This window comes from Cupressus sempervirens, chromosome 11 (assembly GCF_028749045.1).
Source record: "Cupressus sempervirens isolate cs-2001-9-10 chromosome 11, ASM2874904v1, whole genome shotgun sequence".
Taxonomy (NCBI): domain Eukaryota; kingdom Viridiplantae; phylum Streptophyta; class Pinopsida; order Cupressales; family Cupressaceae; genus Cupressus; species Cupressus sempervirens.
In genome coordinates, this window is record NC_143128.1 from 315,756,837 (window position 1) to 315,776,535 (window position 19,699).

The 19,699-nt window shown below is 34.5% G+C and overlaps 1 protein-coding gene across 1 annotated transcript in view; it reads left to right on the top strand.

Annotated features, from left to right (window-relative positions):
• The window catches only part of LOC149529389 (uncharacterized), a 56,457-nt gene extending 37,632 nt beyond the window's left edge, over nucleotides 1-18,825 (top strand). The window contains exon 2 of the mRNA XM_089810101.1: nucleotides 18,286-18,825. The gene's annotated coding sequence lies outside the window, so the exon portion shown is untranslated. The remainder of the gene's footprint in view (nucleotides 1-18,285) is intronic.
• The last annotated feature ends 874 nt before the right edge of the window (nucleotides 18,826-19,699 follow it).

The window sequence follows — 19,699 nt, forward strand, 5'->3', positions numbered from 1 at the left end:
TTGAGAGGACCAAAGTATCCCCTTGCTGGGATGCATCATGTTCTTGTCCATCCATGAGATTAGTGTCACCATCAAGATTAATGACCTAGATAGGGGAGGCAGGCTTAGCTACGGACTTCTCTTGCTCTTGCTCTTTTTCCCTTTCTTTGTCCTTGTCCTTCTCCTCGACTTTTCTTGTATCTGGAAGAGATCCTCCTCCACAAGTAGGGGTAATTGGAACATTCTTCTCCGGGGGTTGGTCTCCTTCTTGGCCGATAGACTGGGTTGGGCCCACAGATGTTGAAGTGATAGTAGTTGTGGAGGTTGTTGCAGTTGATTGAGCAGCTCCAGAAGTCACTCCACTAGTGGAGCTTGTGCTTCCCGTTCTCTTCTTTCTTGCTCGGGTCCACTACCCATTTGTTCGTCCTCCGGACGATCTTGTGCATTAGGACCTCCATTGTATCGATGGCAAGACCTGCAGGCGGGGTAGACATAATGGGAGTTCCTTTAATCTACTCATAAGACGAGGGATGCATATAGAGGCCGTCATCTGCAAGATCAGAAACATCAATAGCCATTATACAATTTAATTTCATCAATTGTCATCAGGGACCAATACTTCTCCTAGGTCTGATATTCGTTGAGACATCCAACCCAAAAATCTTCAATATCTGGAACATGTCTATGGACATATCCCAGCTTCAATTGATCCCTCAAGAAGTTGACAAGGTCATACTGAGGCTTGAGTACCTCATAATCAATCAACTTGATTTTACTTTCAAAACTCTTAACTAGATTCCGAGCATCGAATCTATAGGCATAGGAATAGGGTCCAACCACTACGGGAAGGAAATCCCAGCTATCTTCTTTCCATTTGAACACAAGGTGTTCACTTCAAGTATTTGCTGACATAATTCGACAAGAACAACCTTATCCTGTGGGTACCTAGGAAGTCTTTTGGGAAAACCATCAAAAGCACCGATCTGTAGGTAGGAGAAACTCGGAAATTGGATGAAAGAGCATCTGAACTGGCTAATAGCCAAAATTGATTCTGTTGAAAATCTTCGCTCGAGGCAGCCTTGCAATTCTCGACATCATCTGAAGGCGTCGTTCACTTTCACATACTCCTCAAAGCTCCTTTGCAGTTGAAGGTGTGGGTAGAATTCATACACCTCTGTATTTTCATCATAGTCTTCAGTCCTGGGAAGACCCAACCATAGGTGATGCATAGCCAAGGCGTAGATTAAATACGAAGACATGTAAAACTTCTTGAATCCCCTAGCTAAATTCAACCATGAGGCAAGCTTGTCGCATATGATTTCGGCCCAGTTGATTTGCAGTCCTTCGACACATATGGCTTGTACCAGGAAGAAGTGATGCTCAGTGAATTCTAGAATTTCTTCTTTTCCCTTTAATCTCAATAGTAAGGCCAGGATATCAACGATTTCTTTCTTCAAATTGGTCCCAAAGAGCATTTTTGGCATCTTGCTCTTCTTTGAGCGAGGTGTTTGGAACTAGGTCCTCTGCATATCTTCTCTTCTCAAAGTTATCTTCTCATTAAACATGGATGCAGAGGACTCGAAATCAATATCACAATACTGCTCTTTCACAGGCACGCCAAATACAGATTGCATCAAAGCCTTGTTTTTTGAAAGAAGGATACATTGATCAGGAAGCAAAATTTGCTTCATCTTTGGATCATATCTTTTGGTACATTCTCTAACTAGCTTTGGAGCTTGCATAGCCATGGGAAATCTGGCAGCTTCCACCAATCCACTCTTTTTCAATTTTTGCGTAATCGGGTGAATGGGCTGAGAATTAGGCCTTCTGTGAAGATCGCCTAGGTCGTAGAACTTGAATGAGGTATCAGTAAGATCCTTTAATTCACTTTCCAAGCCTATAAGTTTATCATAACCTATTGCTTTGATTGTCATTTACTATGATTTCACAGAGGATGGACTTCTCGATAAATAGCCGTTAAAATGAGGAAACATTTTTGAGGCAATTCCGATGAAATAGATGCAGAAATCTGAATGTTGGCACCACACGAATGAAATTAAGCACAACCAACGATCATAATGGTAGGATTTGCAATAAATTCAATAATCAACAACTATTTAAAACTTTCTGTTTCTATGCACATAAAGATTCATAAATCTGAAAGCCATATTACCTCACTTAAAGTGAAATCGTATCACTAAAAGCCACTTACCGAAACAAGGGTTTTTAGTTTAACGAAAAGTGCCTTGTTTACTTCAGGATCCAGAGTGAATATGTGCGGAGGAGAGGGTGCATATTCGTCTTTCCGTAAGCTTATCTCTCCTTTGATTCGGGATTGCAGTGCGGGGAATGATCCTTTGATACCTTGGGCACTTCATTTTCTTATTCTCTGCATTGAGCATCCAACACTTGATTTTCTATATATTAGAATTGGGCCTTAACGATTGACTTTATCGGAAGCATCTTTTGGGTATCTCCGTAGAATATTCTCATATTACATTCACGTAGCTTTTTATTTTTAAAGTCTTTGGAGAAGAAGCCTTTTATATTTCCTTTAGACGGAAAACCCCTTTGAAAGCAACACTTTCTGTTGGGGGAAACACTCTACTGCATTTACCCTTTGTTTCGATCATATACCTTGAGATGAGATCTCGAACATGGATTCACCATTACGGGCTCTGAATAATTCCTTTTAGTATCACACCTAGGTCTCATTTATGCATAAAAACTTTTTGAATTGAGTATAAGTCATGCTATTTCAGAAGTAGAATAGAACACTTACATTTCCATCGGAGAGCAGCTAAAAACTCGAAGACTTGTTCCTCTTCATAAAAATGGATTTTTACCTTGGAATTCTGACTCGAGACCTTCTTGCCTTTAACTTGCACTTTTCTAGCTCTTTAACTCGTAGGTCAAGCAGGAATACATCTCTTAATGCTATCGAGACTTTGTTCTTCGGGTACATGCTTGATGAACTTTGCCAAGTCGGATAGCTAGTCAGATTATTTGGATTCCAAGGGAGATGAGAATGTTGGTGTAAGATAGGAGTTACGAAAACAAGGAGAACTCACCTCTAATGGGGAAGATGCTGAAGACATAACCCAACCAAACCTGAATCACCTAAATCCCGAATGCTCTAGAATGGCAAGAAACCCGCATGGAGGGATAGGGAATGGTAAAGCAAAGGATACTTGGAAAAGATGCAAGGTGGGAGCCTTAGGGATTAGATGAGAAGTGAGTTACCAAATGGCTACCATGACAAGGAATCTTGAACAAAATCCTAACAACTACAGACCCAAAGGGGAAAAACTGAAAGTTGGCAACAAATATGTATTTTATTTTCTTATATACTATTACGAGTAATTACTAGGCAATAAGTTGAAGGACATCGGGTACATCTGAAGGCTAATTCTAACCTCTACACAATCTGCATATTATATAATATGAGTCAATAATATTTATAAAACATTCATTAGTTAATACTTATGATAGGTTTTCAATACATGTTAAATATTAAGTGCGTTACTATACATCGTTGAGTGAATGGTTTGAATAAAGGTTTTGTACATATTTATCAAATGGATGACACACACACACACATACATATATAACCTACTTCCACTAATATATATATATATATATATATATATATATATATATATATATATATATATATTCTCGTATACAACAGATGTAGTTAGCATAAGGGAATATAATCTATATATATTTTAATTCTATAATATATTACACCATAATATAATCTATATATTACACCATAAGGGAATATAATCTATATATATTTTAATTCTATAATATATTACACCATAACCATAACTAATTAATAATTAACACTCACTAACTCACTAACTATACTAACTAATAGTATGTTGCCATCCAATGACTTATTTGAAAAAGCTATGTCCCTTGTGTGGAATTCCTAAGCTTGCTTCAAAAAAGAAAAGAAAAAGAAATTGTAGTTGAGTTTTAGCCTTGTAAATTTTGGGCATGACATGAGTTGTATGTGTTGTTTTACCATGCAAGATCTTGTGTTTTGTTGGACGAAGCTTTCTGTGATGGTTTTCTTATCTTAGTCACAACGTTTGTTGAATTTCATATTTAAAACTTGAAATTTGGCACCAAAATTCGTTTTAAAATTTGCATTAGAAATGGCATATAGATTTAGGACAAATTATCTCCTGCGAGCAGTTAGGGCATAATGTATTCTTTTGGAAGACGAGTTTGTTGATGTGTGACTGTGTGATAGAGGTTTCAAGACACACAACGACAAAGACAAGGTGACATTGACCTACATGTTGCATGAAGTTGCTATGATCAACACCCCTTCGTTCCATCTTTGTGCAAAGGTTGATGGCTCTTGTTCGGTTACTTTGCGACTTTCAGAGAAACTGAAGTTTCTTTTTTAAAGTTTAGGTTCCTTTTTAATCTCTTTTTAATTTTTTCTATATTTTAACGAATATTATTTTATTTTTACTAGATTTAAAAAATAAAATTGAATTTAACTTAATTAATACATGTAAAAAATAGTATTTATTTTTTGTATTTTTGCTAAGCTATATCTAAAATTTTGTAGTTATACTATCTAGATTTTTTAATAAACTAAATTTTGTAGAATTATGCCCCTTGCCAAACTTCATTCGAATTTTTGTCATATCCCCTTATTTGAAACATTAATTAAAGCACCCATTTTGAAATTAAGGTTTAAATATAAATACTTAAGAAAGTTAAAACATAATAAATGAATAATAATATAAAGATATAAGAATAAATAAATGTTATAATTACATTAGAAACAAATAAGATGATAATATAAATACTATTAATAACTAATGATAATAAATCGATTAATAAATTTAAATAATGAATATATTAATCGATATAATATTATATGTATTAATAAATATGGTACAATAATTAATATAAAACATTAGTACAATATGGATATATAAATATAAAAATAAATAGTCTAATATATTTAAATATTATATGATAATAATATAGATGAGATATATATTACAAAATATATTATAACATAACTATAATGAACTGATTAATTAGTACTAAGGGACGTGACTATTGGCCACCACTCCCAACAACATGTATAAAAAATAGGGCACACGAAGGAAGAATATAGCATAGATGAATAATTATTTTGAAAAATAAGGAAAGATTAAACCTAAATCATGGAGTATCTAATGGGGGACATTACAAGTGGTATCAGAGCTGTGTATCTTGCTAGCTTGTGCAGAAATTTGCAAGAGTGGAGTAGTATTCATTGCAAATGTGAAAATAAATTTGCAAGGATTTAATATTTCATAGATAAAGAATTATATTTCTTGTTTAGGAATAATATTTATACTTAGAATTTTGCATTTGGCACTATTAATCTTGATTTACCATATACCTTACAGATGGGACTTTTCTAAAGAATGTTTGTGAAAATATATTGATTTATCAAGAAGCATATACATGCCTGGTCACAACCATATTATTTAACATATTATTTAGGATATAGAGCTACTGATGACAGCATCGAATATCTCCTATAGAATCTATATCATTAAAAGACAATTGCCGAGTGCTCCTTTTATTTAACTGTCCACAAGAGTTATGCACTGGTCATAATAAGCAAAATTCTTATAAACTTTGAGGCATATATTTGCATGAAGGGCATCAATTTTACTCAAGACCTGAAGATGTATATGTAGTGAAGAATGATGTTTTCCTATATCAATACTTTGATCATGGCATAATGATGAATTATTTGGGTTAAGCAGTTGGTGAAATGTAATGTTCAAACAGTAACTATGAACCCGATATGGCTATAAAAGCGATAAGCATAAGGAAAGCCCATATATTCACCAAGGAGAATTATGAATTACCAGATCAGCTAATTGGGCTTAGCAATGAATCAATAACCATGACAATGAGATCAAGTTACAAATCGGATTTTTATCTCCAAAGCCTAGCCACTAGAAATTATTCATTGTTGCTGATAAAACCATGATACATCAACGATTCATTCGATAATGCTCGTGATGACCAATCATATGATTAAGAATCCATTGATCTCTACCAAGAATGAATGCAATTATTAGAATGAATGGGAATTCTATATTGACAACACACGAAGATTACCGTAACAAGTCATATGGATACATCATAGCAAAGGCATTATAATCATATAAACCAGCACCTTAAGGAATATCCATGTGGATAACAATAATAACGATGTGCTATTATAGAAAGAATATACAACTGAAAAAAATGACAGCATTTTTTGCCAATTAAGGAGCAAAATCTATTAGCAAACACATACAAACTTGCTTTGAATATCACCTTATCGCAGAAGGAGATCATGAGACAAGGATCATGATTGGGAGCAAGATAGGGATATTCATTTTTCTGCAAGAAAGTTAATATTATCAAAAAACATCGACAACACACCCACATCACTTAGCATCCAGATCATTAACCATGGTCGGGTGCTCAGCAAGAAATGAGACGTGTCAATGAAGTATCAATGGACTATTATATTCAAACCTAGCACAAAAACCCCCAAAGGAATTTACTATGAAAATGGTTTTGTTTGGATACCTCAAAAGCAACGATTATATAAAGAAAAAACATTTGTATTAACTAAAGGATAATAGATAGGTCACAAAATCACATTAGTATGTTTGTGGATTACAAATGGCATCAGGAACAAGCAAATAAAAAAAAACGATTAGCATGGTGGACATAAGGACATAGAAATCAACTGACCTTAAAAGATCAATTGAAAGAATACAAATAAAGAGCATACAATAAAAGAGCGAAGAAGCAATTAAGAGGTAAGTGTGTGAATTGTCATTATTATTAAATATGTAGATCACCATTATTAAATTATGGGATCATATTAGGGAATATTTTGTTTTCCTTACATAGATTAATTTAAAATTATCATTTATATTATCTATGTGATATTGGAACATATATATTATCTATTTTGAGAACTTGTATATTTTGGTTGAGTATATGGTGTCATGGAACATACATTGTATATTTTCAATAGTAAAATATAATTGAAGCTCATATATATCAATAAAACACTATGTGGATTTATATATAGTTTGCATTAGATCATTTCTTTACAAGATAAGATAAGGCTTGCGATGGAATGAGCATGAGCTACATCATACAAAGACACTAGATAAGGCTTGCAGTGGAATGGGCATGACCTACATCATACAAAGGCACTAGGTAAGGCCTGCGGTGCAATGGGCATGAGCTACATCATACAAGGGCACTAGGTAAGCCCTGTAATGGAATGGGCCTAAGTTACATCATACAAAGGCACCATCTTGGAAGTAATGATTGGAGAGAGGTAACAACAGTAAGGGGGAATGGTGAGGGCCAAGGGGGTAGAGGATTTGCCCTTGGGCCTAGGGTTGGGTAACAGGGCACCCTATTGTAGTTCCTCCAACTTTAGAAGGAATCTAAGTAGACCACCTTGATGGATGCCTAATACCTGCCATCAAGGCCAAGGGGGTCAAATTCCCGCCCTTGGGCTTAGATCTTGATAAAGTATAAATATGGAAGAAAACAAGCATCCTGCTAAGTAAGCCACCTCGTATGGATGCCTAACACTTGCCACCAAGGCCAAGAGGGTCAAAGTCTTGCTCTTGGGCTTAGTATGGAATTAGCATGAACATAATTTATGGTGACACCTTTCTTTGAAATTTATATATGAATGTTTACTAATGATTTTGGGGTTGTAGGGTTCACAATCAAGTACAATAAGTAAATATTGTAAATATTTTCTTTGACCCTCAAAATTGGAAATTATAGGACTTTATCAAGGAATTGCATAATGTGTGTATTATGTGTTTACATAGTGTATGCTTTGTGTATTCATACATCATCTGTCTACATCATGTATGCTTCGTGTCTTCATGCATTCATGTGTCTACTTTGTGTTTGCTTTGTGTATTTATGCATCAATACATATACTTAATATATGCTTATGTTTTCTTACATCATATTTTTTATGGATTTTAACTTTATATGGAAATATTCGTATAAAGTGTCATTGCTTGAGGACAAACAATTTTGAGAGGGGAGGATTGCCATATCCCCTCATTTGAAACCTTAATTAAAGCACCCATTTTGAAAATAAGGTTTAAATATTAATACTGAATAAATTTAAAACATAATAAATAAATAATAATACCAAGATAGAAGAATAAATAAATGTTATAATTACATTATAAACCAATAAGATGATAATATATTTAAATACTATCACATTTGAATATAAATACTATTAATAACTAATGATAATAAATTGACTAATAAATTTAAATAATAAATATATTAATCGATATAAGATTATATCTATTAATAAATATGGTACAATAATTAATATAAAATAATAGTACAATATGGATATATAAATATAAAAGTAAATAGTCTAATATATTTAAATACTATATAATAATAATAATATATGAGATAATATATTACAAAATATATTATAACATAACTATAATAAACTGATTAATTAGTACTTGAGGGACGTGACTGTTGGCCACCACTCCCAGCAACATGTATAAAAAATAGAACGCACGAAGGAAGAATATAACACAGATGAATAATTATTTTGAAAAGTCTTTGATGGGTTTTCATAAATTTTCCATTAAATTTTAATAAATTTCTCTTAAAAAGTCTTTGATGGGTTTTCATAAATTTTCCATTAAAAAATTATCTATTGGGTTTTAAGTTTTTTCCCTCCAAAATTATCTGTTAGGTTTTAATGATATTTCTCCTAAAAAATTATCTATTCGATTTTAATAAATTTTTCCTCAAAAATTATATTTTGGATTTTAATACATTTTTTTCTCAACAATTTTCTGTTGGGTTTTAATAATTTATTCCTCTAAAATTATTTGTTGGGTTTTAATAAGTTATTCCTCAAAAAATATTTTTGCGTCTTGGATTTTGTTTTTTAGTTTTGCTCGTTTTTTCATCTAAAAAATCGTGGCTTCATGTAGTTTTTGTTGAGTTGTAGTGCTCAATCAACTGTAAAAGTTCTTGGGGAATCATTGTGCAGTCTGCTTTGGGGTATATTGCACATCTGCAAAAGGGTTTGGCAACTTTCCTCAAAATTGTGGTTTAGTTTCATCTCGGTGTCTCTGGCTACCCAACTTCGTATGGATGGCTTCTTGGTCATTAACATTTTTCAGATCCAAGAGAGTCTCAATAGTGGTAGAATGTTTTGAAGAATTTGTGACCAAAAGCCAATAGTCAGACGATTACCATTAAGGGAGGGTATTGGAATGTTGTAATGTTTTCTTTAATCTTCATCTTAGTTAGTCTTTAGTTTATTAGTTAGTTTCTGTTTTTCGTCTCTAGTTCACAATTGTAACATCGTCTTTGTAAATCTATATAAACAAAATGGTCCTTCTTGAATCATTGTTGCAAAGTAAAAAGTATATTCCAAGCTTTTTACCCCAAACAAAAATAAGCTACTTGTCGAAAAAATTCTTGGTAGGTAGGGTATTGTTATTTAAACAAGTAAAAAAGATGGCTAGATCTTTGAGTGTACATTCCTCTTTTTCATGGAAGTAACCATTTCATCATTAGGGTAGAGTTTTAAAACTCTAGGAAGCAGAGGGTCCTTAGTTCCCTTCATTGGGTTGATCTAGATTTTGATACTTGCCACACTAAAGCAAGCATTTTTCAGAATCTCTTCCTCCTTCAATTGTAAGGCTTCTTTAAATATTCTACTGGGTTGTCCTTCTTGAGGCTTTTTAAAATCTTCATTATCTCTAGGGCTAACACCCTTCTTTTTAACAATCAAAGGGATTTCATTCATACAAGGTAGGTGGAGTGTAGATCACATGGTTGGGGATAACATGCTAAGGCTAGGGCAACAATCAACAGAAAGGCAAGAAATAAGCAAGCTTTGACACCCACACACCCAATGACCTTACAACTGTAGGGCCTCAAAGACCCTGTGCCTCCACAATGCTGCAATATTCCAATAATTTCTTTGCAATGGACCCATTCAATCGGTAGAGGAGAATCCAATTCCTTGGGTAGGGAAGGCCTTTACAGATTTTCTGAACTTTGGGTGCTTTTTTTGCACCCTAAGAAGCAATGCTGGATTTTTTAGAAGACATGCTTTGTAATGTCCCCTCTTTAGTTTGACATGGCATTGATCATGGATTTGCCTATTCTAGACTCTCGTAGGCAAATGGTGTGGAGAGAGAGTCAATTCTACGGATCAGATGGTCATATCTTGCTCTTGAAGAAGTGTTAAGAGGTTATATTTTATTATTATGTGTTATTGGGGCCTACATGTTATAATTTTAAGTTGAGTTGCACTTTTTATTTTATAAAATTACTTTATTATAAAAAGTGCATTATAATGAGATTTTATAAAGGATGTTTCTAGAAGTTCTAGCAACTTCTTAGAAAAGTGAATAAATAGAGGGCTGGGCCTCTCATTTGGACATGCGTGGATTTGAGATTTCTTCTACTTCTTCCATTGTGGAGAAAATTTGTAGTCTCTTGGGTCTACAAATTATTATTTGATCTTTGGGAACGAATCACTCCCTTGGATTGGCGACTTTGAGGGTGTGAAATATCACCTGAATTGTTGCATTTGAGGAGTTGGTAATTCAGCCATCTCATTTGGACTTCATTGAGATTCAGTTATAAGGGTTTACTTTGGTTGGAATAAGGGTTTCAGTTGTGCCCTAGCATTTGTGGATTGATTAACAGGGTTTGAAGACGCAGTTGTGCATTATTTTCAGACTGCCAGTCCAGGGTTTGGACCCACGTTTTTGCTCATAACTCCTAATTGGCTTGACGGATGAATTTCATATTTTAGGGGGTTATTCAGCAACCCTAGGCGCCCAGATTTATTGCTTTTGGAGTGACAAAAAACGCTGCAATATTTTTATCTAGCAGCCGTACCAGGCCGTACCTATACGGCCCTGCCAGTTGGGCAGCAGCAGCAATTTTGTGAGTCGGTTTGGGGCAGATTGTGAGGTCTTCGTGTGGCATTAATCCAGCATTCATATCCGGCAAAATTGGAGCTATTCCAGGTGCACAAAATATTGATTGCCAAAATATTGCATGTTAAGGATTAGAACAGTCAGCACTGTCATTACATAAATAGTTATTTCCAGTCATTAATAACTGCTGTAAAAGTTTCGTCATTTGCATTCCAAATCTGAACTGGGTTATTGTTCATGTCATAACATTGCATTGTCAAGAGCTTGATGTATTAGAAGTGCATAGTTGTGACAGTCTCTCATTGTAATCAGTTCTATTTGCTGTCATAAAATCAGAATTGCATTGGACTTCATATTTGAGTTTCATATTGTCATCTATCTCTTAGATTGGTAGTGTTATAATCTGGAATTGTTGTTCATACATTATTGGCATCATATATTGAGGTTTCGTTGTACAACAATTAGTAATATTGCAGCCTTATTCGGTTACATGCCAACTGTTTGACAAAATTCCTAAGTCCAGTTTGAGGGTTTTAGTGGCCTTTATAGTAAGGGTCATCACATGCTTCCCATAAAATTTCCCCATCATCCTTTGGCAAAAGGTGACCCTAGAAACTCCAAACTCTCAAAAATATATTGCAAGATTGTTGATCCAAACTTAGGGTTTTGAATACCTTCCACCTAGTTTTCTCCATTTTCGTATCTATAGCTGATGTGCAATCTGACAGCTCCCCGCCTTCTGCAAATTAATCTCCACAATATCTTTGTCAAGAGCATGCAAAAACCTACACAATGATGTTGTCCACTCCAGTCAATTCCACCTTTAATTTCACCATTGCTTCTCATTCCTGAATCCTGATCACTCATGCTCAAAATTAAGGATAGAGCAAGGCGATTCACAATAATAGAGTTTCTGGCAAGTGTGGATTGTTCTATACCATGGGTTGACCATCCCTCTTTGTGTGTTCATCCCATATTAGTCCCATATTATTACTTGCAGAAATATGAACGTTAAACATCAAATTTTATGTGTAATGCTTCTGAATTGAAACAAAAGTAAGTTAGTGGCAGTTTACGAAAGAAAATCTGTAACATCCCTATGGTTAGTATTGATGGAATCATTGCTGCCATTACACGAAAAGCTTGAGCTGTCAATGAACGTCGCAACAGCCAGAGACAAGGATCCATGGGAGGCGGTCAAGCACATGTCACAAATCCATCGGTCTATGCTGAATGGTACTTTCACCTAGAGGAGGTGGAGGCACCAACCTCCCAGCAATCCCCCTTTCAATATGACCTGAGGGATTTGAATCTGTAACCCAGCGCTTTGATACCACTTGTTGGAATCACTGCTACCTTATACCAAAAGCTCGAGCTGTCAATGAATGTCCCAACAACCGGAGACAAGGATCCACAGGAGGCGGTTAAGCACATGCCACAAATCCATTGGTCTATGCTGAACGGTACCTTCACCTAGAGGGTGCAGAGGCACCAACCTCCCAACAGGTATGTCTAAGATGCTGAGTTGGTGCACAAATTGATAAGCTGGTGCTTTTGTTAGAGTTCATGCTCTCAAGAAAGGAATTTGGTGATTCCTTAGGGTTGGTACCCCTGAAACTTTGTACACATTATTTCTTTGTGAGGCTGAATTAAGACAGTAGATCCTAGCAGCATTTCTCACTGTGGTTTTGCACCCATTTTGGGCTTTCCATGTGCTTCATGTGTTGAGGTTTCTCTTTGTGATTGCTCTCTTATCAATTCCGTTTTTATGCTTATCAGTTTATCGAAGTTATTCTTATTGATTAAAGAATTTTTTTAGATCTTCTACTGTTTCAACAAATAGAAGAATTGTGTTCTACAGCGATGACTGCAAATTCTGAAATTCATCATTTGATCCATATTCTTCCTCACCAATGGCCACATTAACTTTTCTATGATTTTTCGCTTGCAAGATAGATTGCACTTTTCTTTTTTAAATTCCTTTTAACATTGCCATTTTTGTTACAATAAAAACACTTTGCGTTTTCCTTGGATTGAGTGGAAGGAGTGCTGTTACAAGAATTTTCAGGTTTGCCACTGCACAATAAGAACACTTTTAGAGGGGTTGGATGTATATTCCTCTATTTGTTGTTTACGCTCTCTCTATTGTAAATGCTAATTGACCTTTAAAAATCTAGGGTTTGAGCTTCAACCAGTAGATTCAAAGACTCCACCAATGTTTGAAAGGAAGGAGGAGAATGTTAAGGACTAGTGCAACCATATAATTGATAGTGACAAGCTAATCGTTAAGATTCTTGATTTTTAAGAATGTTTAGGCAAAGACCCCCTTATCAAACTATTTGATTACAAAATTGTGAGATACAGTACTTGACCTTTTTCTGAAACTTGATATATAATTTCCAAGCTATCCCATAGGTCATGTGCTGTTGTAGCACTTTGAGTGTTGAAAATTAGATCATCTTGATAGTTTTGAAACCAGTAGGGCTTCTCTATGGTGTATATTAAAGTTACTTTGGTTATTAATGCAGTTGGTTTATATGCCTAACATGATTCTATCACATTCTCAATACTCAAAGGTAAATTGTTATTTCATGACTCATATAATTTTACATTTGCCTGTTAATTTCTGTTATTCCAGCAATACTGTGTTCTAAGTATTGGCCATTTACTTAACAACCCAGAAAATAATTTTTTTCCATAATTTTGAAAATATATTGATCCAGAAAATAAATTTAGCTAAGAAATTTCAAACCCTCTGAAATATTTGGAAACCCCCTTTTATAAATTCGGACGTTGAACCTTCTGAATGCAGGCAAGACTTTTGCGGATTTTAAAAACCACAAATTGTTCATGGCTAGGCTTTAGAAATATAGGAAAAATGCCCATGAGCTTCAAAAAGTCACATCTGTTTTTTCAAATATTGCCATGCCCTTTCTACATATCATATTAGCTGATGCTTTCACATCCTTTATGATTTCTGAAAATCCCACTCCATGTTTCAAACATCTGCGACTTGTCCATCATCCATGTCCTTTAAACACAATTTTCTACAAAATGTGACTTTCATATGTTTGTGATTTGACTTTGTAAATGCCCCTAATTTTTCCACACATGATTGTGAATTCCGAAAAAAACTTGTGATTCTTCCTCAATGTCATGTCCTTAGTTGATTTTGAAAACTCATGATTTTTCTTCACTCCTACAAGCTCTGCAACTGTGGACTACATCTCTTTTCTTCACTCCTACAAGTTCTGCAACTGTGGAAAGAACAACAGTTACCAATGTAAACCATGCAAAACTATGCACTTCAAAAATAAATTTAAAAATTAGTTTATATGAGCTCAGCCCAAATGGGTTTGAGGTTTTGAAACAGGGAACTGGTGAGCCATAATCTGATAAACCTAAGAACTCATAAAACTTTGGGCCCAGATCTCAATAAACAATATAACTCTATTATAGCCATTTGAAGAACAATTAGAATTAAAAATAATTAAAATGATCCTAATTGAACTCCAGGAAACTGAGAAGAAACCTTCCAAAGTTGAGGTTTCAAAATGAATCTTCAAGCCAGTGACAACATTAACTTGATATCATGATAATGTAGCATTGTTGACTTGATATTAACTTGATATCACGATACTGTTAATATGGCAGGATGAATGTTTATGATTATACCTACATGGTAATGTGGCATTGCACTAGCAAACATTTCCAAATGTGTGTCTAGAAATTATTTGGAGCTAAAAGATATGTAGAATTTTTGCAATTGTGTTCTGTATGATATTTTTCATTTTTGTATCGACTTAGTTTGCACGTTATCATATGGATTTCTGCATTGAGCAATACGACCAAAAAAAACAAAATAAAACAATCTAGATCAAAGTTCTCAAATTTGATGATTTGTTAGGCATCCCAAAAGTTTTCGGGCCTTCTTAATGCAACGCTACTTGTCCTTTCTTCTCTCAGGCCTCTTGTTAAAGATGAATTCAAGACAACCCAATAACAATATTCTGCACCTAAGGAATAAATAAGTTTATTTTGAACACATTTTTTTGGGTCTAATTTGACATGCCCTAATGGTAAGTATGATTATGGCTTTGATCTTGTAATTTGCTGCAAAAATGCTCTAATTAGATCTAGTTGGCACATTCTATTCTTTGCATTGGTGATCATCAAGCATTCTCCTGAAAAAAGTTGTAGCTTACAATCCATCATCTTGCCAATAGCTTGTAAGTATTAAAAGCTTTGGCATTCAAAACATGGCCCACAAAAAATCATAATCTGATAAAGCTACTAGTTTGTTAAGAGATTATATATCTAGAGCCTACCAAATATCCACAATAACTGAAAGTTTACATACATATGTAGATAGCATTAAATTACAAAACAAAACAAAATAACACACTGCCAAAGTTCAATGCAGTAGATAGGCAACAAAGCCATCCTCCAACTGCTTCAGGTTCATCAGCAAGAATACACACCCTGAGGCTGTTTAGGGAAGCTTAACCCAAGGGTGGTGGTTTTGATTTCCTACCATTAATGCTACTCAGTAATTTTTATACTCTCAAACATATCAGAATTCAAGAATCTACAATTGATACAGTATCAGAAAATAACATGTTCGAAATGAAAGCATTTAAGTAAAAAACAATAAACTCAGAAAATTTACCGTATGAAATCCCCAAAGGACAATAACCACCTTGGTAGCAGCAATAGCTCGTCAACCTTGATGTTACTGATTGAAAGAGAAAGTACAAATAGAGGATACAACTCAACTTGTTCCTTAACTGCTCTGTCAAATGTCTAGAGCCTACAAATTACAAACAGTAGAATTATTCATTGTTCCTATTTATGGCACTTAAGTTTTGCCGCCCCAGCCTAATTGCATACTTTTGACATCTATTTATAGTTGTTGGTACTTGTTGGTATATGAGCATTCTTCTTGGTCCTTAGATGGATCCTGTTGAAGCTCAAAGAGGAAAGGATGCAATTTCATTTGAGCCATAGGTTTTCAATAGGTAGGTTGCAAAGGCAGCTGTGCGTTTGACCTACAAAGTTCTGTTTTTAGTTTTCTAAATTCAACTTACTAATCATATTTTGCTGTAAATCCTTAAGAATGTGCTGTATGCCTCATTGAAATTGCGGAGCCCCATTTTTTTGGCTTGGCAGCTAAGTAGTTTGCTAGTTCAGTCTAGCTTAGGTAAGTTGTAAACATATGTGGGTTTGACCTAGAATGTTTTGTTTTTAATTTTCTGGATTCAACCTACTGATCATATTTTTCCATAAATCCTTAAGAATGTGTTGTGCAGTGAGGTGCTGTGAACACACACGCTCCATTGCAAATGGGGAGCCCCACGTTTTGCTTGGCAGTTTAGTAGTTTGTTAGTTCAGTCTAGGTTTGGCAGTGGTTTCAAAGTCGTGATAAATTCAGAAGTTTGGGCAAGGTCTTAGAAGGTGTAAGTTGATGCCCAGTTGCAAGTTAGGATCTTGGAGCAAGTTTAAAGATTTTTGCTGTCAAGTCCTGATCCAACAGAGTGAGATTTTTGGATTGCCTACAGATGAAATTCCTAAAGATCATCAGGTGTCCAATTAGTGCATGATTTTGTTCTTATGAAATTCTTGAAAATGAACTTAACATTGTGGGCCAATTTGAAAGTGCAATTGGAGGGGTGATGCAAATTCTCAAAAGGTGAAATTCCAACTTGCATCTTGAATCCAATCTGACTGTACTTGCAAAATTCAATTGTTGCGATGCATATTCCAAAACCTTGTTTAAAACTGGGTTTGCAAATCAATTAAAATGTTTAAGGTAAAGGTGAATCAAGTTTTGTTTTCAAACTCACTTTGTCATGACAAATCTACAACCTTTGGACAACACTTATGCAAATGTTCTATGAAGAGAACTCTGATTTGAGTCATTGAATTCTGATTTGGAGTGTTGAATTTTGATTTGAATGGTTGAAGGCAAAGTCCAGTGAAAAAGGTGAAAGTTAATCTCTCCATGATAAACTCGCCAACCCACAACCAATTTTCCAAGTGAACGTGAAAGAGAATTTCCAAGTTAGTCTGGAAATCCGACCTGAATTGGAACACATTTACAAGCTAGGTTGGAAATCCATCCTGACTTGGAACAAATCTCCAATCATAGTTGGGAATTCAACCTTGGTTAGGGAAAATTCCATTGGCATTATGAAATTCGATTTGTATTATGGATGAAAAATCTTAAGACTAAGGTCTAAATCTGGGCATTGTAATCTAATCATCTTTCAAATCAACATCTTTCCAAGTCAAGAATGGCGATTTAATTTGCAAGCGGGGAAAGAAGTCATACAAACATAGTGAAATCCGAGCTTTTCATGACAAAATCTTTGCATAACATGGCAAGTTTTGAAAGACTTAGCAGAAATTTTGTGAACCTCATCAAAGTTTTCCAAGAGAGGTTGGAATTTTGACCTCCCTTGGAACAAAATTCCAAGAGGGATAAGATTCCGACCTCCCTTGGAATTAATCTCCTAAGGAACTTGGAAATTCCGCCCAGCCTTCAAGTTTTTTTAAAAATCTGAAATGCAAGAACAAATCTAACTTGTGCAAGGTTGGAATCCAAACTATGCAATGAAGAATGTGAATTGGCAAGAAGAAAACCAGAGAGAAATTGAAATTGCATGAAAATCAGAATTGAAGGCAATGTGAAATCTGGGCGATTTAAGGGAGAATCCAAATATTTAGCATAAGAAATCCACATGATTCAAACCAAATATGCTTGTCTAAGATTAAAATCCACATGATCGAAGAAGAATTCAATTTGCTAATGTTAGAAATCTAAATGAGAATATAAATTTCAGTTTGTTTTTGAATGAACATGAAAGTGCAATGTCTTGGAACAAGAATTCTGAGAGGACAGAATGCCAACTTCTTAATCTGCAATGTCTTTTGATTGGATGCCTTATAAAAACAATTAAAGGCAATCATTTCAATAACAACTTAGTTCGAATTGGGAACAAATCTATTATCTGCAGAGCAGATTTGGGCGAGTGTTGGGAGAAAATTAGAGTAATTCTCAACATCTACAACAAATGAAGAAAGGATTTGTTCATGGTGTTTGAAATAGTGTAAATTCAGTTAAGGGTATGCATTTTTCAAAAGCATGCATTAATGCATTATCTAAGGAAAATAAAAAATTGAAGAAAACTGAAATCATGTTCTTAGAGATGTATCATAAAATGTTTTTAAGTTTTGCAGTTTATTTCATAAATTTAACATAGGTTGTTTCTATTGTTTTTCATAGGTCAATACATGGAGGTAGATTGGAGATGATCGTTGAGAAGTTGATGTTCGGGCAAGTGCACTAAGGAAGGGGAGTTCAAGGACAAGGCTTGAATAAGATTATTGCAACATCAAAAACATCTTGAAGGAAGAAGGACATCACAACTTCAACAATGTAGAGGAAAGGATTATGAGATGCCTTGCTTGCATTTCACCTTGCAAATTGATTACCAAGGGTGGTGATCAACTTGCAAATATACAAATCTCACTAAATAACGAAGGATCAAGGCCGGGATATAATGGCAAGAACAATTTCAAGAATATTTTTTAATGAGAAAATTTCAAAATTGTAGATGACAAAGAAGTGGAATTGAAACAAAGATTCCAAGTTGGCATGTGAAATGTATTTAGTGTATTACGACAATGAATTTTCTCATGGGTCCATCCTTAAAAGGATGTGTATTTTAATGCAATGTAATTTTCTCATTTGCCAACATTCAATGCTTGTAACTAATTCCAATTAGGTTTGTTTTGAATAATCTTAGTAGTTGATTTGGAATCAGTCTAAGCCTTCCATTGTACATGGGGCCTCTATATAAAGCTTGCTCATTTTATTTTTTTAATATTAAATATCAAGTAAGTCACTACATAACAGTATCACGAAATCAGATTTTCAAGTATCTTTCTCCTGTAGTGTCACACCTAAAATAAAAAAGATGATAATAGTGTTAGAAATAGGAAAGACTGAGAGTGGGGTGAATCAATGTTCCACAAACTTTTGCCCAACTATGGATATCATTAACTATCTTTAAACTTGCATATATTATCAAATTGAAAAGTAAACATAGCCATAACACAATGCAACTCATAACACCATTATTTGTTAACTAGGGAAAACCTAGCCAAGGGAAAACCCTGGTGGGGATGGTACCCACAAAATGATCCTCTAATCAAAAGTATCTTGTGAAAGATATTGACCTTGTTAGGAGTCTATTACATGCGTATAGTGTATTTGTCCTTGTTAGAGGCCTCAACTCTGTTAGGAATTGACATTACAATACAAAAGGATGCTAGATGAGCTCACTGCTCAAACAAACAATTATATCTTTACAATGCTATCAAAGATATAGATACAAAAAACTTTTTACACAGTGCTGATATTTTCAATATTTGATTTGTCCATGTAGCTCTGTCTAAAAAACTAATCATGCAATTGTATTGTTTTGTACTAGCACCAAATTTGCATCAATATTGATCATGGATAGTGTGCATTCAAACATTATAACATTACATTACAATGCCACACTTTGCTAAACAAAAAGTTCTTCCTTTACATCAAAATATTTTCTCCTGTTGGCCTTGCTGCTTGATACCTTGCTAAATCTTTGAATTATCTTTTGCCACATGTGGGTTAACATTGAGGATGTCGTCCCAAC